Source organism: Bradysia coprophila, unplaced genomic scaffold (genome assembly GCF_014529535.1).
Source record: "Bradysia coprophila strain Holo2 unplaced genomic scaffold, BU_Bcop_v1 contig_476, whole genome shotgun sequence".
Taxonomy (NCBI): Eukaryota; Metazoa; Arthropoda; class Insecta; order Diptera; family Sciaridae; genus Bradysia; species Bradysia coprophila.
The window spans coordinates 20,299-46,915 of record NW_023503727.1 but is presented as its reverse complement, the minus strand read 5'-3'; the positions used below and the strand labels follow the sequence as shown (position 1 = coordinate 46,915).

Sequence of the window (26,617 nt, the reverse complement as noted above, 5' to 3'; positions counted from 1 at the left end):
GTTTGAGGATTCATCTCGGGGATCATACTGATCAAATTACTCAATTTTTCGTCAACTCAGTGATGAAAGGTAAAACTGTCTCCGCAATGACTGAAAAGATTTATGAAACTGTAATACAATTACTGTACCATAAAAAATTTGAAAGAAAAATTTTATTTTGACGCATGAAAATATTTTCAATACGTGAAAATAGTTTTGAAAGTAAAATTTTTAGACGCGTAAAAAGATTTAAATATTATGCAAAGCCGGGTACTACACTAGTTACTAAATAAATGTCAATATTTTGATGAACACTTGAGTAAATGCAGAAGATTCGTCATTCCAATTTCACCAACTGGCAATTGTGACGACTGTGTATTATATTAAATGCAAGCGAGAGTCTCGCAGCCACATCATTCAAATTCCAAGCTTTGGAAGTGTTAAATCGTAATAGTAATTATTCCATAAAATCTACCGAGAAAAATGAATAAATTGTTGGTTTTTTGCATTTTTGCCACGTTTATCTGTACCATTAGTAAGTACCTATTTTCAATACTTATCGATACTTTGTGTTTGATAGAACATTTATTATGAACTGGCCTTTTAAGCTAAAAAACCTTTGAAAGTTCTTTTTTCAATTTTTATCTAATCTTGAATTTTATCTTTTCCCTTCAGATGTAAGTGGACAATTTACCTGCACAGAAGGTGAACCTTTCTGCTGCAATAGCATTATGGATGCTAATAGTTCCACAGTAACAAGCTTACTTGGGGTTTTGGGTATTGTTATAGGTCAACCAAATACTGCGGTCGGTACTAATTGTAGTCCCGCCACGCTCCAAAATTCGTGTTCAGATTCAAAGGCGGCTTGCTGCACTGGTAACTTATTCAATAATGGATTGATTGTTCTTAACTGTAAGCCAGCAAATTAAGTTTATTTTTAGTTGTATGGTCTCATAATAAAAGTTGTAACTGCTCTGTTTCGAGGTTTTTGTATTGTAGATCTTTATAAAAATGTACACTTTAGGTCTCGCATCCTTTAGAAAATCGGGCCTGTCGAAATTTATAACTTAACTGAGCTGATGTGTTTGTATACATGAACAAAAAACTGACAATGAAGTCGTCATAACTGGTGTAATGATTTCTTCCATTTGGTGGTAGTGCTTTAAATACTTTATTAAATCTTGCTGTCTCGCTATAGTGTCTTTGAATCAATAGCGCGTAAATAAATGTTCTTAAAACCAAGATAAACAAGGCATCAGAACAGTCGGAGCGTTTGCTGCGACTTAGCCCCGTACGACCCGTAATCCTATTTCGTCCGTAACCATAATACGTCCGTAGCCGTAATACGCCCGGAACCCTAATACGTCTACAACCCTCTAATGCGTCTGTTACCAAAATGCAAGTCAAGTTGGCCATGGTCAAATTTACTGAAAGTGTTCATTTTTTAAATTGCGCATAGCGCAATTACGAAAGCCCGTACGAAGTACCTCTCAAATAAAACCAACAATTTACGACATTATTTTAGAAACCCAAAATTTTTTGCCAACTTTCCATTGGGTATTCAATTACCTCTCAAATGAAACAAAATCTAGCAAAATCGGATGAGATTTACTCGATTTATGTGCAAAAAACACTTAGGGCCGAGTAGCGGCCTTAGTCCAAGGGCCCAAATTTGAAACTTTTTTCGCCATCATTCTATTCGGCATTCAATTATCTCTCAAATGAAACAAAAACTAGCAAAATCGGATGAGATTTACTCGATTTATGTGCAAAAAACACTTAGGGCCGAGTAGCGGCCTTTGAGCCCTTCCAACAAGCCCGCGTTGCATCTTACCCAAAAACAATGTTCAGCAACTTTGTTCTACTCGTCAATACCTTTCATTTGATATATCACAAGCAGCTATTGCGTGCGTATTTCGGTAGATATCGACGAAAGACTGAAAAACACCTATAGGGCCCTAGCTCTGGAAGGGCCGACCCTACCATGCCCATTTTCGAGCTTGACCTTACTTTTGTCGATACCAATCGGGGAAAAAAAGAATTTTGAAAAAAGGTTGTGATTTACTCAAGCTAGAGGGGTCACAGACGGACGGACGGACGGATGGACGGACGGACGGACGGACATTTTTTTTATTGCGGATTCGTCATCTATGAACGTAACCAAATGCTTTGCCCCTACTGTCTGCTTCCAATTCGACGTGTTACAAACGGCATATTAATCTTATAAGCCCCCAGTACTCCGTACGGGGCTAAAAACATTCGAAAAGTCTCTTCATAATTAGTGAAAGTATTATAATATTATAGAGACACCTTTTCTGGACAGAAATCATCATCAGAAATTTTATCAAGTTCCTAGTCTCGAACTCGCTATCGATAGCAGATGATGATAGATGTTCATTGGAGTTTAGCTTGGAACTTGGAACTGGGTTCAAATTATTGCCTTATTGCATTATTAACAGTTTTATACGTAAAATCAGGTAAAAATTTATGTTTGCACAATCAATTTCATGCAATGTGGGAAAAACGGTTACCCATGAACCCATGATTATATAAACATAACACATGAACAACCACAAGTGATTCATCTGTTATTGACAACGACCACAAAAATAAGCGATGAGCTCTGGATTGTCTTCTTTTATACAGCAAATTAAATGTTGAAACTAATGAAGTAAAAGATTTTGCGTCAAACAATCCGCGATAGTTTAATCGAAAAACGTTGCAGATTCAACTAAAAGATAAAAGAAAATCTTTTGATTGAAATTTTGCAAAAATATTGTGAAAACAAACTATTACGCTTCGAGCACGAATTTCCCATACGAAGAATATATCGAGAAACTTTTAAAACGGGAAAAAAATGTTCAGATGCTACATCCAACTTTTTATTTAACATTTTTCTGCATAAATTTCTATCACACAGGGGCCACGAGCTCATTTTCGATAATGGAAAACATTCCGTACCGTTTGCACGAGAGTCTGACTAAAATTAGTGGTACTTTACTCGAGTAAATATATTTGCATTACTTTCTCGTTCGTAATTTGAATTTATTTGCATAGAAAATTCCCATTTCGTGGTGTTTAAGCACAGTCAAAGTGTTTGAGGATGAAAAACAATATAAATATTTAATGAGATGTGTCGTGTGCACCTCAGTTCTCGATTTCATTTACCGAAAATAGTAGTTTCGTCATCGATTTTTCTCGTACTCTCGGAACGGTTAATTGTAAAATACCCGTCGTTCTGGTAAGACAATTATGGGGGACAGAGAAGAACGCAAACTGATCGACAATATTAAAAGCAATTACACGATGGGTGAATGACCCCGCACAGTCGTTTTAAATGGAAATTTTTTGCCGACGACTGTTTACCTTGTTAAATAATTCAAAATATTTCAACGATTATTTCGAGGTATTTATAGCAGACAGAAAAACAAAACCGTTTTGTTTGTCTTACAGTTCGGATTACTAATCCATATCCTCTATACACCCTTCCATTTTTGTAAAATGGATCATGTACCGGCCCGGCGCGGCGTCTGTCTAACGTATGTAATGTGATATGTGCGACCTGTGGCTGAGAGAAGAAAAACCGAATCAAACAGAAAATCTTCCATTGGCACGTTTTATGTAATGAACATCCACCTTTTCGGGTCGGAGTATTGAAATAAAAATGGTAAGAAACAAATAGATATATAAAGGAATCACATGTACACACCGGCAGGGTTGGATGGGAGTTCAGCAGTAGATATCTAGATACATTTCAAAGCAATAAAGAAAATATATTTCGATTAATGTTTTGCCGGATTTATGACTGTTTATTGCCAAGCAAATCAATAACTTTGCGGCAAAATGTTTCCAAAGGGTAACGTTACGTAAATGGCAGTATAATATTTTGAACTTTGACTGTTACACATTTTCACCCGCATAACCTGTACACATGTTTTCCATTTACGTGTCTAAGCCATTCCGCATTTATATTTATACAATTACTGTGTAAGTGTGTGTGTGTTCCATGGCTAATTTATTTCCGAATAAACTTCAACCTCGAAACTGAAATTTACATTATTTTCGTCAAACATATTCTGCAAAGCGGTCCGACCGCCGCTCATCATACCATAACTTCACAAGAATGTAGTTCCAATTACATCCGACCGAAACAATGTAATGTGTGTGTTTCCGATAAACCACAACTTTATTAATTTCGTTTAAGCACGGCGTAATTATTTATGCGCCCCAAAGGTCTCCGGCTGAAACTATCTCACCGAAATAACTATCATCGAAATTTCCAAAAATTTTATTTCCATTTCTGCACCATGAAAAATGTAACCGAAATTATTTGCCATAAGCAAATATATATATGTGAGTGTTACGTTCATGTTGTATATATTGAAACCTGAACAGTTGACCGATTTTCCACAACGACAAAATCATTTTCATGAGGACTATTCACATCTGATGGTTGTATGTGTGATATATTGTTCTGGAGTGTATAGCTGTTCAAATTTACATGAATATAATAACACACTCATGTTCTCATGTTATGTGGATACAAGACCATTGTACGTCGGAAAATCTATGTTAAAATTTTGTGTAAGCAATAGAGCGGCAAAATAAGCGTATGATTTTCAGATGATTCTTTCTTCTTTTTTTTCTCTGTTCATATACGTGTGTAGTAACCGTGTGTGGTGCACAGAGTCTTTGAGAAGCTTTTGTATATATAGTCCCTTGTAGCCAATACATATCCTCTATTAGAATCTTGTTGATGATGCATTTATTATAGCGAGACAGTTTGTATTCCTCGTATTCCGTTTGTGTTACACGTATGCAAGCGTTTGTGAATGTGAGAAATTTCAAAATGAAAATTCTTTTTACATGTTTGTTTGGTTGAAATAGAGTTTTCTTTTTTTTCTTCAATATAACGTTTTGATGGGTGTGCCAGACGCTGGCATAGAACATGAGCAAAAAAAAAGTGGTTGTAAAAACCTTAATTATGAATATTTAATGCAATATTTTTGCATAACTTTTTTGTTGTTCATGCAACGTCAGCGCAAAAGTATCTGTAATGATGCTGCACCGTAGAAAGGAAACTCTTTATTACAAACTTTATGTATACCTCGATGAATGCAGCTTTTTTCTTCGTTTCTTTTTTTATTATAGAGAGCTGTAACTCCATATCTCTTCCATTTTTATTATCCTTACAAAAGAAAACCGAACATTTCAAACCATAATGGTGAACCCCAGGTGTTAAATAATTTGACTTTGCCATCCAAATTTAGCTTGCAAACCGAGGGTATGCTATCACTCATTCAACATTATTGATTCGTTAGAGCTCTCTAGACTGGCAACATGATGATTCGCTAAACAGATATCTAAAATTTAATGTTTATTCTTATTAAATATTCAACATTGGAATTTTAATCTCACGTATGCTAGCAGGGCCTATTGTCTGTGAAATTTACAAAATTTAGGATTTCTCGGAATTTCGTTTAATTTCGCAAACTTTCGTTAAATTTCTAAAAATGTCGTTAAATTTCTCATTATTCGCCAAAATTTCGTTAAATTTTTAAATCATGGATTTTGATATCGCGGAATTTCGTTTAATTTTGTCAAATTTCTTTAACACTTTGCCGGTTACCTGTCGACTGTAGGCACCCTGGAAATCAGTAAAGGAGTCGAGGAATACCTCCAAATAAATTTCTAAAAATCAAAAACTAAATTTTAGGTTTTTTAAATTTTATTTGGAGGTAACCCTCGACTCCTTTACTACTTTCCAGGGTGTATAAAGTTCCAGCGTGTGCATGCAATGTGACTATCAAAAAATCGTTAAATTTCGATAAGTTTCTCAAAATTTAGTTATATTCTACAAATATCATTTAATTTATCAAAATTTCGTTAAATTTCACAAATTTCGTTAAATTTCACAAATTTCGTTAAATTTCTTAAAATTTCGTTAAATTTCTCGAAATTTCTTTAAATTTCGTTAAATTTCACAAATTTCGTTAAATTTCTTAAAATTTCGTTAGATTTCTCTAAATTTCTTTAAATTTCACAAATTTCGTTAAATTTCACAAATTTCGTTAAATTTCACAAATTTCGTTAAATTTCACAAATTTCGTTAAATTTCACAAATTTCGTTAAATTTCTTAAAATTTCGTTAAATCTGTCAAAGTTTCGTTAAATTTCAAAATTTTTGCAAAATGACTTTCAATTTCACAAATAATAGGCCCTGTAAGTTATCAAAGCTGGCAACATTATATGCATGCGGCGTTCCATTCAATAATGTGTTTACTAAAAACATAACACACGTCATCACATTACACTCTCAGTTCTCCTATTACACTAAAATACAATATGGATTCACAATTGTTTACTTTTGCCCATTTCCATCTAATTTTCATTTTCGATTTATATGGAAAATATTATCCTTTTCATTTTGCCGTATAGTGGCTTTTACGATCACGAACTGTCATCTGTTTATGAAAAGATGTTAGTCTCATATTATGTTAATCTTCGAAATAAACCAGCGTGTTAGTAGGTAATATAAAATGTAGCATGATGAATGTATATATAATGTGTAGAACCCTATAATGATACTATGTATGTACTGTACTATACATGTACCGGCATCATTATTGTATATCTCACACTATTTTAATTTAATGCTAAGGGTTTAATGTTTGTCTACAGATAAGTTATTCATTTCAGCGACTGGAAGGGATGTTCCATGAAATCTAATAAGTCAATTCGTAATTATTGTATTCAAACGAAGGAGGTTAATGATTTATATACTATAGTGAATGCTTTGCAGTTTCGATTTTATGTTGGTTGGGATGTGGCACACAATTTATTAAGCTTCTTAGAGGCAACATAGTTTCTGTCAACAATACAATGTTGAACATTTTATCAGCTCAAGTGATCTACGTCATCGAAATGTTTCGTTCGTACTTCAGTTGATTTTATTTTGTAGATGGCAAATATGTTAGTCGTGTCTGATTTGGGTTTAATTTATGTGCGAACCAGAAGATACTGTTTTTTGATTAGAGGTTAGAGGCTAGGATACACTGCCATTATGAGCGCTGAATTGGTTAAGTCATTCATTATTGACAGCGACGTCAAAATTACACAATGAGAGTACTGAGTGAACTAGTTAATTCTCCCTTAACTCTCTATGCATGTTTAAACTAACGAAGCTAACAGATTTTGTATCTATCTGCCAAAAAATATTTAGATCAAAAGAAGTAGTAGACTCGATAATTCAACGGGCGAGATTCTCGCCAGATGGCTGAGAATATTGAACACATGATTTAAAAAACGCTGTAGCATGAGTGGATTTAAACTTTCACAATGTTTCACAAAAAGCTTTTACTGCCTAGTTAGTAGTTGCATATTACGCTGTCAGTTATTTGAAATAATAGCAAATAGGTGGGCACCAATAGCAGATCCAGGACAAAATATTTGTTTTCCCTAGGGTCGAAAGTAGTTTATTACAGCCCTTGCGATGAAAAGTAAATTGACTTTAAGTTGAAAAGCATGAATGATTTCATTTTCGTGTGTGTATTGACCTCAGCTTCGCCTCGAATCAACAAAACATGCACGAAAACTCTTCGTCTCATATTTTTATCTCTTTTTTTATGTAAAAAACTATTACCAACGTACTCCTATACTAAAATAAAAAAAAAATGAATTTATATGAGAATTTTAGACTACTGCTTCGTGGAGGCCTCTTTTAACTCTGTTCTCGTGCCTGTTCTTGGAGTGCGTTGCTTATACACGAGATGCGAAAAATATGAATTTCAAACGTCAAAGACATAAAATTTCGAAACTTTTTTCTTCGCAGAATCTGATGTTGTATCGTCATTGCCAAGATACTTTTCAAAACTGAATATTCAAATCCAGACAACAGCCAATTTTCTTAATGGCCACATTTAATTAAGCTAAAATTTCGCAATCAAATTAAATTTCACTTTATAATCTCTCGTCTCCATGTCAGTTGCTAGGGCTTCCCAATTGTGTGTCTCACACTTATGCTTGACACAAGTTTCCCTAAACTGTATCCATACATTCTACTGTTTAATTTCAATTCCTATCCTGCTCCATTGGATGTTCCATAATTTACGTTACATCACACACAACTTCTTCCCAGCTCACCCATGTCACATCTCATGCCTCGTCAATAAATTAATATATTCCTTTTCAATCCACACATAATCTCCTGGTTACGGCCTACAGCTAAGCCACCCACAGAATGTGTCTTATATATACGTTCCCTTTGTTCAATTAGTATTATCAGAAAGGTTTCACACAGTCTCTGTCTCAGCCATTTATGTCACAAGAAACCGATTAACCTAAAGGCCATAGAGTGTTGTTGCTTTATCTACATTTTGTTGTGTAACTTTACTACATATGCTTGCGCGGCCACTTTAATGTTATATATTTGGTTTACGTATAGATATTCACTGGGTTCAATAGGGCTGAACGTATGGTTATTATTGGTGTGTACCTTCAGTTAACTCCATAAGCTTCAGCATTAATCTTTTTTTGAAACGATCAATGCATAAGGAACACACACACATACACACAATATTATACGATCTTAATCAAGATTGAGTGGAAGTCTAATCAGATAAATAATCTAATTTTAATTAAATTTTATGTCGACAATGGATATGTCCTTTTCGGTTAACAGGGAGTGAGGTACACGTGTACAATCCGACAGGCGTGTTGTTATATTGAACCACCTGTTTTGTAGTCGTATAATGTAAAAAAACAGAAAGTTTTGAGTAGACACTTTAAAGCATACACAAAATTTTTACTGTTGGAAATACCGAGACAAGTAGACAGAAACAAAAAGAAGTTGTTTTGTAATGATACGGACTTTGAGTTAAAGTTTGATTTCATAAGCGCAAAACACATTTAAATTACAATGTAAGACCAAGTCACGCATGTTAATTTAATAACTTTCTTACATTTTAAAATGAACGTCGCCATTCCTTTCCCGATATTCCGTAATATCCAATCGATAAACCACCACTTATTTTCATCGAAAAAAAAACTTTTATTTTTTCAAAGATACGAAGCAAAAATTCCCGAGTAAACAGGAAAGAAAAATAAATTAGCAACTAGGAAAGCTACATCATTTCGACAAATTTAAACAAGCAAAATCCATCATATGAAGCAGAAAGAAGAGCAAAAAAAAAAACACAGAAAATATAAACAACAAATTGAGTATCATTACGAAAAGTTATTATATCGGAAAATGAATTATGGCCAAACATTAACGAGGCATCCATCACGTATACTTTCAATTGAAAAGTTTGTACGCGGTACATTCTATGAAAATGATGGACTATGGCGTTTTGCGCAAACATCTAGGGAAAATCGAAAAAAAAAAATTAGAAAATTCTTCCACAACTCCGATGTTAGCGGGAATAGTCATTTGCATAGCGAGAGAGAAAACGTTAAACGGTTGAGTCTTTGTGACAATTTTGTTTATTATAGAGAGTAATAAATTGTCGGTTAATTTTTATCCCAAGTTATGTACACAACGTTACGATGACAATCCTGGGGTTGTAAGATCTATTTACATAACATCTACTCAAAGTGAACCCTAGGAGTGTAGTAAGCCACTTTCGACCCTAGGGAAAACAAAAGCATGTATAATGTATATGAAAATTCAATACACGACAGAATAAGATATGATAGGCGTAATAGTATATTATTGCTGCTGGGTTTTAACTCGAACTTTTTAATACTCAGGGAACCGAGGTATTAATGTAAGATATAAAGCTCAGTGGCAATACGATGCCTAATTGTGTACGTGAAAATATATCTAAAAGTGAACGCAACGACTGCCTAATGTACATTTAGAAATCCTAGGTTAATAAAATTGACGTCATGTGTATCGCAAAACAATTGCATATCGGTGGCAGATTTGACATATTTATTACCATGAAAAAGTGAGTTATGCTGCGCGTACACAATAATGTTAGATAATGGTAGGGCGTCGTTAGGAACTTTTTATTTTACTATGTGCGACGTTTGAAGCTCGAGCTGAAGGCGAGGTATGAAACCACTCAAGGCAATCTAAGTCCAATTTCCAAGCAATCACAACACAGCAGGGCCGGATTAGCATTTACAGCGCCCTGGGCAACGAGCCTTGCAGCGCCGCATGAAAGAAATTGTCTACAATTTCCTACATTGTCAACCAAATCAAATAAAATGTTTTCAACATTTCCTCAAGAATATTATTTTCTAAGTGTAATGTGTAGTTAGAAACGGCGAGCGAGGCGAGGTGGCAAGCTTATGATAACATATAACCATATATGAATGAGAGATATATGATATAACCAGAGTTTTCGTGATTAATTCGCAAAACTTTCCCACAAACAAAAATCAAGTAAAGTTATAAAAAGGATTCGCTCGTATTTTTCGGGATTTTAAGTTTGAAGTTTGTAGAATGAATCCGAAACAATTTTTTCTTGAAATTCTTCTTGAAGAACAAATCAAATCAAACAAATTCATTTAGCAAATAGCTATTTTCAAATACAAAGTTCCATAATCACAGACATTGCAAAATGAACACTACAATTCAAATTTACATCACAATTCTATAGTTTCATTCAGGTGTTCTTTCAATTTACACTCGAATGTCCTCTCATTATTCTCACTTTTCACTTCCCTTGGAAGACCGTTAGAACATGAACGCGTTGTGAGGAAAAACCAAGAAAAAAACGTGAATTTTTGACACAATATTTGTGATACTGTTACAGTTTCATGATATTGCGAGATTTACTCTACTTGGTAAGGCAACGCACTGCTCCTAGCATGAACACTACTTTGACAAACGTCGAATTTGGAGGCTTTTGTGATGAGAGCTACCGCTTAAGATTGATTGTATTGTGTGTTTGAACTCACACAACTAAAACAAGTCACCTATCTTCACAAAAGAAACGCAGTGCCTACTGTGACTTCATCAGCCTCCAAATATTTCTTATGTTCATGCTAGGAGCAGTGCGTTGGGTAAGGTCATGATTCGGAAAAAACGACTTGCGTTGAAGCAATTTCAAGGATCTAGGACTCGGGATCCCCAAAGTATTGAAGTTTAGGGCACTCTAGAATGATCCTTTGTCTTCACTCTGAAAGTGTTAGATCTTGAAATTTAGGTAATTGGCCTTGGATTTCGACAAAAAAAATCGCGAATATATGCCATGAACAATTTTCAATGGGCGGAAACGGATTTGTTCTGCAGCTTTTCCAGCTGCTTTATTTGTTCCAAACTCCCGTTGTCCGGCGATCATGAGCAGGTTTCAGCTCATGAGGAATTTACAAAATTTTCGAAAATTCCTCGTGAGCTAAAAGCTTTCCATCATCCGACTATCACCGGCGGCTGACGAAAATGAAGCAATGGAATGGTTATTGAAAATTATTTATAGTGTCTTCAGCCAGAAGCCTCAAAGTTCAACTTTTCTAAAGCAGGACCATCATAAAAACGCTTTAAATAACCAAATACGAACAGCCTTGGGTTAGTCGATGTGCGTGTATTATTCAAAAATATCAAGTTAGATGTATATATGCATTTCTTGTAGCTCACATTTACCCCAAGAATGTAATGTACAGACGCAAGCGAAGCGAGCGCGAATTTTTTTTAATCGATTTTGATTTGTGCATGACTTATGTTGAACGTGAAATAATTACATTGTCGAGAAAATTTAATTTCTAAGCGCCCCTATTTTCCCAGCGCCCTGGGCCGGGCCCACTTTGCCCATGGGTTAATCCGGCTCTGCAACACAGACGAGGAAATAGTCATTTTCTCCCCACCGCTGAAACTTCGGCAGCCTTTGTTGTGTTTACCTCGGGAAAAAGTTCAAAATTGCATTTTCTTGGGGCACAACCTCGAAATGCAATTTCCAATTTTTCAACAAATAACTATTGCTCACTGTATCCCTGGGAAATGACTTTTACCGTCCATGTCAATGAAGTAATGACTTTCTTCGGAAAGGAAGTAGAAATGCGTACGTGCTGTTTGGATGTAAGTACGTGCATCAAAGATGAAAATATGGCTTTCGACGCATTGGAAACATGTAAAAAACATATTCATTAAAACAGATTAAGGTTACCTCGCTTAGTTTGTATTTATGACATAGGTGTAAGCGCGGCTTTTCAGGGGTTACATTATATCACTATATGTGTGCCAACTTATAAAAAAAAAATTAAAAAAACCCACAGATGACCGGTGGCGACTCTCTTGACAAACGAATATTGCAAGAATTTATTCCTTACTCTATTATTAGTCGAGTATTGACGTCTACTCGGACAAGTACTCGTATACGTATACTCTGATATACTTCGAGACGGCAATAATCTACCATAATGTTACTTGGTTATGCTTACAAAGAATTGCAGACTTTGATATATGGCATTATGGCAAACACTTAAAATAACAGTTCCATCATACTCACGTCATTTCAAAGCTGACAACATCATGCCATCGATTTCTGGCCAATAGAATTGAATTAACTTCAATATAGCTGAACATGTTTCAGCTATAAAAATTTATGGTCAAAAATCGTAATTTTTCTTATTACAGTGTCTGTGAAAATATTTGTTCTACTTTCCCCATTAAATAACGAATAACAAAATTTCTCCAAGAATGATTACTGAATTTTCAACATCAACTGGGAACGTTTTCCCAAATGCAAATGGGCTGAAAGATTTATTGTTTTCAGTGGCGCGATTCAGACATATCAAAACATTAAATTCAAAAAAATTCGATCCTAGTCGTATATTGGAACGGACCATTTTTCTTTTTAATTTATTTATTCATCGATACTTTGATATGGACTCAAATATTGTACATACATTTGGGTCGAAACATCGTTGTGTTCAATGCTGCTCTCAATCGATTAGCATCGTAAATTTTCCTACAAATTTCCATAAAAAAATATTAAAACATCTCGAACATCTTGAAGGTAGGGAGAGGGTGAAAGGACGTCGATGAATATAATGCATAGTGCTGGTGGCGTAATTTTCTATAAATTCCCTTTTATATTTTAGACATACTCTATCAAACATGTAATCCAAACTTTTTAGATCAAAAAGCAACTTTTCTCGGTATACATTCGTTCGACACTTTAATGAAAACAGAAGCTCACACAAAATAGTCTTCAGTCTTCAGGGCTATTGTGCTCTTTTTATTCGTTTCCATTCATAGAATAAAGATCTTTTATAACTTTTCTTCTCTCCTTAGAATACTAGTTTTCACTTGCTTTTTGGGATTGTAAGTTTTACGACATCTCAAATTCTGAATTATGGATAGAAAGAAAGGGAAAATATGAATAGCCAGAGTCAGAACTGTATTTTATGGGTAAGTTCAGTTAATTGCTTAATTAAAAAATATTTTTAGCCCCGTACGAAGTACAAAGGGGCTTATAGGATTACGATGCCGTGTGTAATTGATGGAATTCGAAGCAGACGGTAAGGGCAAAGTGTTTGCCTATGTTCATAGATGACGAATCTGCAATAAAAATTTTGTCTGTCCGTCTGTCCGTCTGTCACGTCGATATCTTGAGTAAATCAAATCCGATTTCAAAAAATTTTTTTCCCTGAAAGATAGTCGAAATAGTGAGGCTAAGTTCGAAGATGGGCATATTCGGGTCAGCCCTTCGTGAGTTAGGGCCACCTAAGTGATTTAAGGTCTTTTGGTGATATTTATGGTATTGTCAATACCAATCCAGGAAAAAAAAGTTTTTTAAAATCGGGTGAGTGGACCGTGAGTTAGGGCCTTAGAAGTGAAATGCTACTAGGGCCCTATGTGTATTTTACATAGAACTCGAGTAAATTTCATTCGTTTTTCGTAATTTTTGTTTGATTTGGAAGGTAATCGAATGCCGAATAGAATGTTGTTGAAAAAAAATTAAATTTGGGTCCTTGGCCTAAGGCCGCTACTAGGGCCCTATGTGTATTTCACATATAACTCGAGTAAATTTCATCCGTTTTTCGTAATTTTTTTTTTCATTTGGAAGGTAATCAAAGGCCGAATAGAATGTTGTTGAAAAAAAATTAAATTTGGGTCCTTGGACTAAGGCCACTACTAGGGCCCTATGTGTATTTCACATATAACTCGAGTAAATTTCATCCGTTTTTCGTAATTTTTGTTTCATTTGGAAGGTAATCAAAGGCCGAATAGAATGTTGTTAAAAAAAATTAAATTTGGGTCCTTGGCCTAAGGCCGCTACTAGGGCCCTATGTGTATTTCACATATAACTCGAGTAAATTTCATCCGTTTTTCGTAATTTTTGTTTCATTTGGAAGGTCATCAAAGGCCGAATAGAATGTAGTTGAAAAAATTTTAAATTTGGGTCCTCGGACTGAGGCCGATACTAGGCCCTTCAAAAAAATAAAATTTTAGGGCGATTTGAAATTTTTTTTTCATTTGAAAGGAACGTCGTACGGGGCTTCGTAATTGCGCTATGCGCAATTTGTAAGATGTACACATTACATAATAATTTTACTTTAACTACATTAACCGGCGCAATAGGCTTACGGTCAAAGTAGGGTGACAGACGCACTAGGGTCACGTACGCAATAGATATACGGGTTTGTACGGGGCTCAGTCGCAGCAAACGCTCCGACTGTTCTGATGGCTCGTTTTTCTTTCAAAATTTTCTAGGAACGAGCAAAACTCTCGTTCGTTTTAATTATTTCCGTTTTTTTTTGCCATCGTTAAAATACTTGAAACAAAAAAAAAACAAAAAAATCTTTTTTCTCTCTTTTGTTCAAATATGGACGTTTTATGTGTTTGTTTTTGGCGAACGAAATATTGAGGAAAAAAATATTTTTCTTGTATTGACAGGGACGTGCTATGCATATTTTGTTTCTGTTTGACCAGATATTTAACATTGCCGACAGCAATGAAACAGGGGAGATGTAACTGTTATTTGATTTGTATTCGTGTAGCGTCGGTGATGGTATTATTCTATCTACGCTTAATTCGACGTCGTTCTCTATTGAATTGTCCTGTTTCCTCACTGGGGAGAGAAAAATAAAATGGGTTACACACGGGAAGCACTGGAAAATGTTTTCTTTTATTCATTCCACAATTATTTTCGCGTTTAGCTCGATATGATTTTATCAATTTTTTTTTTACAAAATTTTTATCTTTTCAATGATGATATTTTGCAAAGCATTCCGTTTTGGGTCGAGCACGTAACGCATCAACAATATTTTAATGTACTATACTACACGTGTAGAAGATTTTCCAGAGGTGGGCGACAGTTGATTCATGTTAAATAAAATTGAGAGAGTCGCGTGTCACAAAATGGCTTTATTTAATATTTCGAAAGCGTATTTAGCGTAAAAAATATTCAAATCCTAAAAGACAATTTATTGGGTGCATATCAACTTGACACACAGACGTATACGAAATGCTTTTTTCTGTATATGTACCTCTGTTCTCATCATTTAATAAATTCTGTGAATTGAACATTTGTAATTCGGATTACAGAATATTCTACACATCCATTTATTGGGGTGGTATAGCGACACAAAAAAAAAATGGTTTCGTTTCGACGATTCGAATTTTTCAAATGATGTTACCGATCTGATACACATTTTTCAACCAGTCAATGTCAAGGCAAATTACTGGTGCTTTACATGTTTTTTCCATTTTATTGAATTTATTTATTTTTTTGTTATTATTATTGGGTAGAGAATAGACGTTTCTATAAGTTAACAATAAGAAAAAAAATTGTTTTCGTGTCTGATAGGGTCGCTAACCTTAAGAGAAGGTTTCGTACTTTTCGCTACAGGGTGCTCATAAAGCCATTAGCTTTTAGGTGAAGCTTTCGATTGCTAATAGGTTTAGGTTGTAGTCAGTTCAACAGAACAGAGAAATACACCCGTAACTTTTCATAGCTCCAGAATAACTCTTGGTAACTTCAACATAACTCATGGCAACTCCTAAATTTGAAGATCCCTACTACTCTTTATAACTCTTATTGGGAGTTCTCTTCTGGGCTAGTGGCTCAAGTTCAATAAATTTACGCTTACTACTCACCAGCTATTCAGAATAATTTCAAGGGATCTAATATACGTTCTCAATAGCGTCGGGAAACTTGGAAAGTGTAATAGCTAAATTTATGTTAAAACTAATGAAGTAAAAGATTTTGCGTAAATATGTTGACAATACTTTAAGAGCGTTCACCACTTGGCAAATGTTTAGCCTACATTTGTGCGCAAAAATATTCGTTTTTTGATGATTTCTCTGAGCCAAAATCTTTTTTCGAAAAAGTAAAACCATTAAAGCACGCAAAAATGTGTTACTTTCAAAGCAAAAATTGGTTTGTGGGTGATAACTTATCCCACTTGGAGGAACCTTTGCTAATGTGTAAATTTATGTGTTTTGCAAAGGTTTCTCCAAGTGTGTTAACTTATGACTCACAAGCCAATTTTTCTTTCAAAAGTAACACATTTTTGTGTGCTTTAATGGTTTTACTTTTTCAAAAAAAGATTTTGGTTCAGAGAAATCATCAAAAAACGAATATTTTTCCGCCTAAATGTAGGCTACAAATTTGCCAAGGGGTGAACGCTCTTAAAGAAGTAACTGACTCGAAATGCCGGGTGGTAGTGCATATTTTCGCGAATTTAGGCTCTTGAAAGTTCAACAAATTACAGAAGATTGCACTAGGTCCATATACCTATGAACCTCTTACTTTGTTAGTTTATTTGTAATTCTACCGCAAACTCACCACGAGTTAGCAAGTTTGGTAATGAGTTGAAATTTCATTTTAACTATGATTCGCTAAACTTGTTCGTGAGCAAATTTGTATAGTGTCATTAGAACATTGCATTAATTACCACTGTCGCCATGGCCATAATGAGAAATGGCGTTTCTGAACTGCATATTATTTGAAACGTCAAAATACGTATTTAATTTTCTGAGAAAACTTTGCTTTTAGATCGGAACAGTCAGTAATCGAATGCCTTGCTTATATAAAATTATTGATTCCAGAACCGTGAAGTAGGCGTGAAGGGTAAAATCAAAGTTTAAATAAGGCTAATCCTTTCCCAGAACGTTTTTTCCCAGATCTGTGGCAATTTTTTTTTTTTTTTTGAAAGAAACCATACCAGAAAGCTACTCAACGTAAACCTTCGAAAAATATCATACCAAAAAAAAATCATTACCTGCAAAGGTTGAAAGGTCAACAAACATCGAAATATGATAGCAATGTGAGTAAATCAGATGTAACTTCTTCCCTCATACTCTCCAAAAAACCCTACTTTGACTTACGACGTTGTATACATACGTAGAGAACGAATAAACGAAATTTGTAATTTTCACTAAGTGAAGAGCTCTTTACCCTCTAAAAGATTTCCACGCAAAGTGTGCTTGGGTGTTTTTTTTAGCTGCGTTGAGACCTACCGACATAAAAAAAAAATGGAAAACAAATTGACACAGGATTTTGACTCTGTGTGCAGACCATAATACCTTTTTCACTTAAGTCTGTTGTTTTCTTGCATTATTTAAAATTCTACGTCATTGTCACATACACCCCGCAACAGTTATCCGTATTTTTGCTTCGTATTTATGCTTATTTTTATACCATTAAATATTATTTTAGAAAAAAAAAATTCAGTTCAATATCCTGTTCAATATAATATACCTCTTTTCAATGAGATTTTGTTATCATACAAAGGATTTATTTTTGGTCGTAACATAAATCAACAAAATAGATCGGATTTGTGCTGGAGTGGTTCGATATGGAACAAGTTTCGTGTATCTATATAAATGTTTAAATGGCTAATACTGTGTACTTCCACACAATGAAATTGAGTAAAAAAAAAGAAATTTCTATTTGAGGCTTTTTCCACTGAATATTTTTGTATTGACATCGACAATTTACAATAAAAAATATTTTTGTATATTTTTGTGTATGCATGACACATATAAACCGATGATTGTTGGTGGTGCAGTTCAGTACAGCACAGTATGTACATGTAACACTCCTAATAAACGGAATTGGAAACTTCATTTTTACATAAACAGATCATAAATAAATATATGTAGACGATAACAATCGGGGAAAATATTAACAAAACGCGTCAGTTTGCATGCAATAAAATCCGATGATGTGTACAATATTCGGAAATTGTAGCGAAAAACACGTATCTCGTGGCTTCGGTGGAACAGGCTTAAATTTAACAAAAAAAAAAATGAGTTTCCTGGAATGAAATTGAATATTTCGAATAAAAAAGGGAGATAAATAAAATCGCTATTCATCGAAGCACACGACATAAATCAGGCAGAAGCAGTCGAGGCAAATACCTTCAAAGAAGGAACCATAATACCTTTAAAAATGGTTTAGACATTCGTTCCACGCATTTGTATTTACAAAGGCGTCTTACACCGAAACCAACATTCTTCTTATGAATGTAGGTCACTCGTCGAATCGGCTGCTCTTGTCTTTGCTACGTTTACTAAGGATATGTCGATTTTCTAATTTTTTTAGTCGCGGATGAAACCGGGTTGAAAAGTTCACTTTATCCACGAAACTATCGAATTTCTTTAATAAGTTTAACTTTTCGTGACTTTTTGGATAGATCCTTGACTTTTCGCGAGGTCGATTTTCGTTAAACTTCTAAAAAAAGCAAAGGTTTGCACACAGCTTTGAATGTGAACAAATGTGCAAACCTTTGCTTGGATTCGCTCAAGTGGTGGCTTTTGGTAAAAGAAACCACGGAACGGCCACGAGTTAGCAAATTTGGTGATGAGTTGAAGTTTCATTTCGACTATGATTCGCTAGACTTGTTCGTGTGCAAATCGGTATAGTGTTCTTAGAGCACTGTATCTAGCATTACTGATTCAAAACGTCGAAACAGTGGTCCTATGTTTTTTATAGTTTTTGTGATTTTTCTTGACCTTTTTGTGACTTTCTGTGAGTTTCCTGTATTTTCCGTGATTTTGTGAGTTCTATGATAAATTTGTGACTTGGGCTTTGCGGAGCAGCACTAAGCTGAATTTCGGCAGATGCCAAAAACGTTAGAAAAAAGATCTGAAAAAAATTGAACCCCGTGTTCGCTTAATTTTGTTCAACGAAGCTAGGAGAATTCAGAAGAGGAAACTACGCGAGAGTTTGTGGATAGGTGGTATTTGCTATTAATGACCAAGAAGAAAATAGAGTGCCAACATTGTTGAGGTAGTTCCCCCTCGGAAACTCATTAGATATGACGAACAGGTCTGCATCTATAACTCCGTCGGCACTAAATATGGTGCAGCTGCAGAAACCTCGAATATTTTCAGAATTGTTGACCGCACAAGCTTATATTTGACTAAAACAGATTTCTCTACGGATTTGAAAATCTCGTGCCATAAGTGAATTTTTGTGCCCGGTTTCATCCACGACTAAAAAAAAGTGGAAAATCGATGTGTACCACACTGGTTCACTTTACTATGTCGTGATCAAACACCCTGAAAATCTGTACGCGTTACCATTCTTGGTATGTGAAAGAATTTCCCACATGAATTACACTCTTATGATTACGAGCCAAAAGCTGTGTATACACTGAACGAGTAATTAGAGTCTGCGAATGTTTTTTCTTCTTTCTCTTAAAATAATATTAAAAGAGAAATGTTGTTTGAAACTGATAATCTCATAAAGATAATTGGTGTAAAAATTTGACATAAATACACACTATACAGCCTATCAAAAATCAATCAATCAACAAACAGATCTAAAAATAGGATAAAATCAACAAACTGATGTTTTTATTTGTTTAAATGAACATGCCTGCGAATATTCAACGTTCAGCGTTGTGTTTGGATTTCTTTTTTAGAATCCAACGACGATCGGTCATAATTTATATGCTTGATGAGTGCGTAACTAATACGGCGAAAATTGTTAACTCATACGTTGTATTGTTTGAGAGACATACACTCTTCTGATTGAGAATTGCGCTAGAAAAACAATAATAACGGAAAAAACTAATGAGTTTAGTATTTGCGCGGGTATTTAATTCGAAATTGGCCTTGACCAGATCTTCGAAGGAAATATCATTTAATAAATTACGGTTTAGAAAAGACTCAAGTTGAATGATGCCCTTATAGAGGAGACAAGCCTACATTCCCCTGGATAGTTATCAAGTTTGTTATTTCTTCTGTTCAAAATCTTTTACTTCAATCGTTTTAACATATTTTTAGACCCGTACGAAGTACTGGGGTCTTATGCGTTTACGCATACGTCCGTAACACGTCGAATTGGACTCCCTAAGTAAGGGGAAACCTATTGTGGTTGTCTAGAGATGCCAAATCAGTGGAAAAAAAATGTCCGTCTGTCCGTCTGTCCGTCTGCACGATAACTTGAGTAAAACGCATCCGATTTTGAAAATTCTTTTTTTTCCCGTTTGGTAATGTCAAAAGACAGGCTAAGTTCGAAGATGAGTGATTTTGGATCGACCCTTCCCGAGCTGTAGCCCAATAAGTGCTTTACGGTTTTTCGAAGATATCTCCGGACATTTAAACGTTAAACTTGTAAGTGATACGTCAAATAAAAGGTATTTACAATACCGATCGACAAAAAAAAAGTTTATGGAAATCGGATGACCGACTCGTGAGTTAGACCCCTTGGTGTGAAACAGGCACAGGGCGGCAAGCAGTTTTTGCTTGTAGGTCGGCCACATTTCAACATATTTCGTCTGTTTCAGCTTTATTAGATAGGTATTGACCGTACCAATCAGGGAAAAAAAAGTTTTTGAAATTATGTTCTCCGGAGCGTGAGCTAGGTCTCTTGGAGTGAGCTCTTATCTGGCTACTCGGCCGTACAGTGAACGTGGAGTATTTTGTCAATATCTCGAGTAAATTTTGACCGAATTTCATGAATTTTTTTTTTGTTTGAAAGGTATTAACGAATATAAAGCGTCGGTAAAATTTCCGGTCTTCTAACAAAATGGCTGCCGGTGGCCATATTGGATTTTAATAAAAGTGATATATCTTGGGAAAAATGGTACTTAGAGAGTTTCTGTTAACATGGTGTTTCAGGCATTCCATATATGGACATCTATATATACCTATATACAGCTATATTGAGCTATATACAGGCATATAGAGCTATATAATAGCATATTCCTCTGTGAAATGTTTATTTACAGTGAAATATAGGTAAATATAGCGGTATATAGCTGTTTAAATAGGAATTTATGAAATTTGACTTCGTACGGGGCTGTCTATATTGCCTCCGGCAATTTAATTGTATATGCTAACAAGGCAAAGAAAGATAATGTAATTGATTTTAAAGGGCGAATAGCTTTTCAGTAGAGAATGAAGTAAAAGAAATGAAGAGTTTCACAGTAAAGGCTTTTGATACGAATAGGTGTTTCGTACGGGTCGGCGTTAGCTATGTTTTATATGTTAGTGTTAAGCGCTATTTTTCTCAACCTGGTTCTTTCAGAACCTTGATTTTTCTCTCTATCGATAATCGGAGGATAAACACGCTAATGGAAATTTTGAGACCAAGTTAAGTTTACCTGTACTTCTAATTTAAGTATGAGTGAATGAAGCCAATCTTTTCTTTGTATCCTTCTCAGATAGCTTTCCCATCCGAATAAAAGTTCAATTATACGCAAAAATATGCATAATAAAGCAACAGTCTCACCGTTTTTCGATTAAAAGCAGTGGATTTTATAAGCTTTTTGTTTGAACTTTATCTTGGCAAATATAGAAAATCTGACCAGGCCCATAGCCAGCCTGCGAGATCCAGACATTTTAAATAGGGCAAAAGCAGGAAAATTCTAGATTAAAAAAAATTAAAAAAGGTTTTAAATTTTTAAATTTGAGAATTTTAAGAAATCATTTTCCAAAATTCCTTTAATTCCTATAATTCATAACCATTCTTATAAATTGTTAATTGTTTGACTTTGCAAGAATTTTCTGAATTTAATTCTTAAAATTCCTTAAGAGCAATGGACCCTGAGAAATAATCAAGAAACGAATATTTTTCCGCCTGAATGTAGGAAACAAATTTTGAAAGGGTGCATTGCCCTTAAAATTCTTGAAAATTCCTAAACACTGGAAATAAATTCTTAATAATTCCCTATAAAAAATCCGAAATTCGCCACGAAAGGCCAAAAAAATAAAGACCTTTTTAGGATGACCACTCAGCAATACCTGGTTACGGGCCTGAATCTGATGCAAAGAAAAAAGTTTGTCGTGCAAAATTATTTTAAACCTTGAAAATCAACATGATTTTATGCTGATTCGGTGTATATAATAAATGAAGAATCTTGTTTGAAATAAGAAAAACAAAAAACTTCAAAATCGGCACGTATACCAAGCGATTCTAGTGTTTTCAGTTCTGCGTAACAGTGACAAAGGTGGGTGAATTATTCAAGAAAATGTATAATTCAAACAAAATCAATTGACTTAACTATCAAAAACTGAATCGAATATTTGAAATTTTAAAGTTAATCAAATTATGTCAAGTCTGTCAGAATCATTTTAAGCAAAACATTTATACATCTCTGCTGAATCTAGGAACGTTTTGAGAATATGCTCAATATTTAATCAGTTTAAAAGTTCTATTGAAAGAAGCTGAATTGAAATACCTATATGTGATTATGTGATTGATAATTTCTGATTTAAAAGAAACCGCTTGTCTTTTAAATAGTTATTTATCTACCAAGAGTCATATGAATCACATTTAGATGTCGGATTGTGGAAGCGAGGCAAGGCCGAGGTAGACAAGAACTCGTTTGCAACAAAATACTGTTATAAAACTTGTGGTAGATGTTTCTAGTCTACTATTTCTATGCAAAACGTAAATACGGAAAATCTAATCAAAATAAAGTTTTCTTCAGCAACTAGCCGTAACCTGGACGAGTCCAAAGTTTTTCGTTAGATTAAAATTTACCGAAACTTTGGATAAAGTTCTAAGTTTTCGATTTATTTTACATAAATTATGAAAATCAATATTTTCAGCACAAAAACAGTTTCCTTCAACTTAGAGTCTAGAAAAAGGTTCGAATTCCTCTCACTTGGTTTTTGTCCATTTGTACCGATTTTAGTGACATGCAGTGAAATATAACATTAGAAACAGGTGTGACGATAGTATCGTCTGCGCCAAGTTTCGAAACATTGACTTTTCGGCACTAGACCATAGCAATCCATACTCTTCGAATTTGATCGATTGCTTTGCATTTCCTAAAACGAATTTTGTAATTAACTCATACAAATTTCATACCAACAGTTTTGGACAATATCGATCACTAGGACATAGAAATCCGTCGTGTCTCAAATCTTAGTGGCAGGAAGTTCATTTTCCTAACTAATGTGAAAATATCGCGTTACAGTGTCTAAACGTTGTTACTAACTTTTAGCATTTTTTTAGCGAATGAGATTTCCAGCACGAGACGGAGACGAGGTAAGCCTTTTAACATGACTAAGGAAATCAACTATTGCATCAAACACTAGGCGATACATGAAACAAACGAAGTAACAGATTTATTACATTCTAAATACGTTTATGCAACTCGAGATCATAATGTTCGAATAGATCAAACACTAGGCGATACATGAAACAAACGAAGTAACAGATTTATTACATTCTTTATACGTTTATGCAACTCGAGATCATAATGGTCGAAAACTGCGAACTTTAGATCCCTCTGTTGCATAAAACGTTGTATGAATCTCGGTGCGAAGTACTCGATGTCATAAATAACTATTGTTGTTCAGTATCGCACTAGTGTGTAAAAGTGACAGTTGTTAATGATTGCTTCTTGGCAAACAAGTAGTTTCCCTTTAGAGAGCTTTTTGTATAAGTAGAAATTACAGCAAGTGTGGGATTGATTTTAAATTGTTTAGATATCAAAACCAAAGTCTTAAATGTAGTTTAACTCATTGGTAACCAATGATTAGATCTGAGCTTTGATTACTAGTATAATAGGGTGATAAGAAACAATATTGTCACTGTGGTTACAGTACAAATAAACTACGCCACACATTTATTCGGTTGTACCTCTAAAAAACCAATTTCTAAAATGGATTTAACTTGATGAATCCCTCCCGCATGTATACATAAGTGCCCTTGAAATCGCCACACTGTTGTATATAAGTCTTGTCACCATTTAAATGAAATGATACGTATACGAAATACCAAATGCAAAAAAAAGCTCCGGCAAATACATAAGGTAAAAAATGTGAATATATTATGTCGTATAGCTCAAGTCATTTCATTTATTTTTCTTTTTTTTCGAAAGTGAATAAAAAGCCGGTTGATTGATTATTTATGTTTAACATGAAAAGATATCTCTTTTTCCGTTCATATCTAAACAAATTAGGTCTATCAATAAAAAGATAAAGTCAACTTAATGAACACAAACTTTTTTCCAATTAATAGATCGATTTCCTCTTGCATTTTGTTGTTCAATTTTTTTTTTATCCATTTGACACGCAACATTTACAATAGCATCGGAAAATTGATATAACATCACATCGATCAATCCACTTAAATTTTGTTTTTTTTTTATTTTTTTTTTATTTTCTTCCTTCTTTCATTATTCACAGAAAATTTAATTTATTTACATAAAACGACATTTTTCTCTCTCATTTTCTTCAAATTGATTTGCAAATATTAGTAACATTCGTTAAACAAAATGATTGTTTATCGTAAACATGCACCGAAAGAGAACCAAAAAAAAATAATAATTCATTATTTACTAAACAACTTTATCTAACATAAATAAGACCCATAGTATACGGGTATATAGATGTCAGAAACAAGCCTCCTTTTTATCAAATAGATTCGGTTTCATACCAACATTTTATTATCATCGCATTTCAAAATAATTTTTTCGAATTTGGCAAAGAACCCGTCAAACACATCCGATACACAAAATGAAACTAAATTTTACTTTACAAGAAGCTGAGCATCGGAGCCTCTTCGACTCGATATATCCACCATCCACAACAGAATATATAAAAAAAATATTCAAATGAAAAAAAAAAGTTCTGCTAATTGTTTCTTGCGCATGTCACAAATGAAAATCATCAATGACGTCATAGATTCCGAGCTACACGTTTTGTATACGGTTTTCCTACAAATTTTCTTATTTTTCAGCTGTTCTTTTTTGCTCGACATGTTTATCTATCCACGTTCAGCATGTAATATTCGCTTCTTCTTTTTTGGGGCTATTGAAATCGTATATAGGTGCGTGCGAATAGTAAGTAACTTAGGTTGTGGGTGAACGGTTTGATTGTTCGTACCCAATATAGTCGTAAATGGGCAACTTTTCTCGGATGGTAAAATAAATATTTTTTAACTGAAACATCCACAACACATTGCTTGTTGTGACGGTGAAAGATTTCGTATGGTAATTGTATTCAGTTGTGTCGCTTTATTCGAATTCAAGCTGAACAATTAAAAGCGATTACAAAGCTACGTCTTGGCGGTCGGATTATAAATATGCAAATTTCGTCTTTGAAGAAAGTCTGCGAGAGTGTAATTGCAGACAGAAGGAAAGTGGAAACTAGTTAAACGGATGGAAAAATAGCTGTTATTGAACTCGAATTTATTGTTGAGAGTTTTATGCGGAAAATACTTTTTCAATTACTCTTTAGGTTACCGTTATCTTGGCTTAGATTTTTAGAGAAGCACCATTGACGGTTATCTCATTCAATCAGTCAGATATTTAAGAGGCACCGGCACTTAGCTAAAATTGTAGCCTACATTTGCGTGTTTCGTATTTCATTTTTGTTAACATCTTTTCATCAGAATCCTTTTTGAAAAATGTACGACCGCAATTCCGACCAAGCATCTATTAGCTTTAAATAAAAATTAGTTTTGGTTGTAGTCGTTTGATCAGCTCTGAGAAAAGTGAGCAGTTTAATGAAATATTCATAAACTGCTCATTGTTCTCAGAGCTGGTCAAATTGCTACAACCAAATCTATTTTCTGTTGAAAGCTAACACATTCGTGGTCGGAATTGCGGTCGTACATTTTTGAAAAAGGATTCTGGTGGAAAGATATCATCAAAAGTAAACTAAAATACTGTATTTAAAAATCGCCCTAATGTATGCTTTTCGGCAAAGTACCGGTGCCTCTTAAAGTAAATAACAGGAATTTTAGTTAATTTACATACAGTGTTCGTGAGCTCCATAAGTACTTCCATGTTCCATCCTCATCCACCATGATACAAGACCTCCATTTTGGTCCATGTGACAAACGGTAGTTTTTGTGACGACGGCCTCTAACTTTGGTAGGTGGAACAGAAAATAACAGAAAGTTTTTTTTTAAATATTCGAAGGTTATTGCACGTAAAGTATTTGATAGATTCACCATAACTTAGCTACTTTGCCATAACATAAGTGGGATTACAGAAATGTTCCCACCCCGACGTCACTGTACCCAGCGAGCGATGTATTTAAATAAGAATATAGATGTCGCTAGTAGGTGACATTTTAGAATCTCGATTATGACTTACTTTTATGAGAACTCTGTTGAGAATTCTGATTTTTCTTAGAGACCTCTTATGGTCGATTTGGCTGACTAGTTGTCAAATAACAGCAGAGGCGATTAACAAAAAACATATGACAAAAAACCAGTAACACTTAAAGCATAAGTCCATCACTCTACCGATTTAGCTAACTGGGCTATTA

At 34.4% G+C, this 26,617-nt stretch overlaps 1 protein-coding gene and 1 long non-coding RNA gene across 3 annotated transcripts in view; one reads left to right on the top strand and one right to left on the bottom strand.

The window, feature by feature from the left end:
- Positions 1-24,913, bottom strand: part of LOC119082568 (5-hydroxytryptamine receptor-like) — a 113,198-nt gene extending 88,285 nt beyond the window's left edge. Inside the window, exons 1-2 of one of the 2 annotated variants that reach the window (XM_037192097.1) lie at positions 24,343-24,913; positions 21,496-21,497 (exon numbers count right to left, since the gene is read on the bottom strand). The gene's annotated coding sequence lies outside the window, so the exon portion shown is untranslated. The remainder of the gene's footprint in view (positions 1-21,495; positions 21,498-24,342) is intronic. The other variant, XM_037192096.1, reaches the window with a different exon arrangement.
- Positions 401-954, top strand: LOC119082571. Its single transcript, XR_005088664.1, has 2 exons — positions 401-514; positions 655-954. It is a non-coding gene; the product is annotated as an uncharacterized LOC119082571 (long non-coding RNA).
- Positions 24,914-26,617: the final 1,704 nt, after the last annotated feature.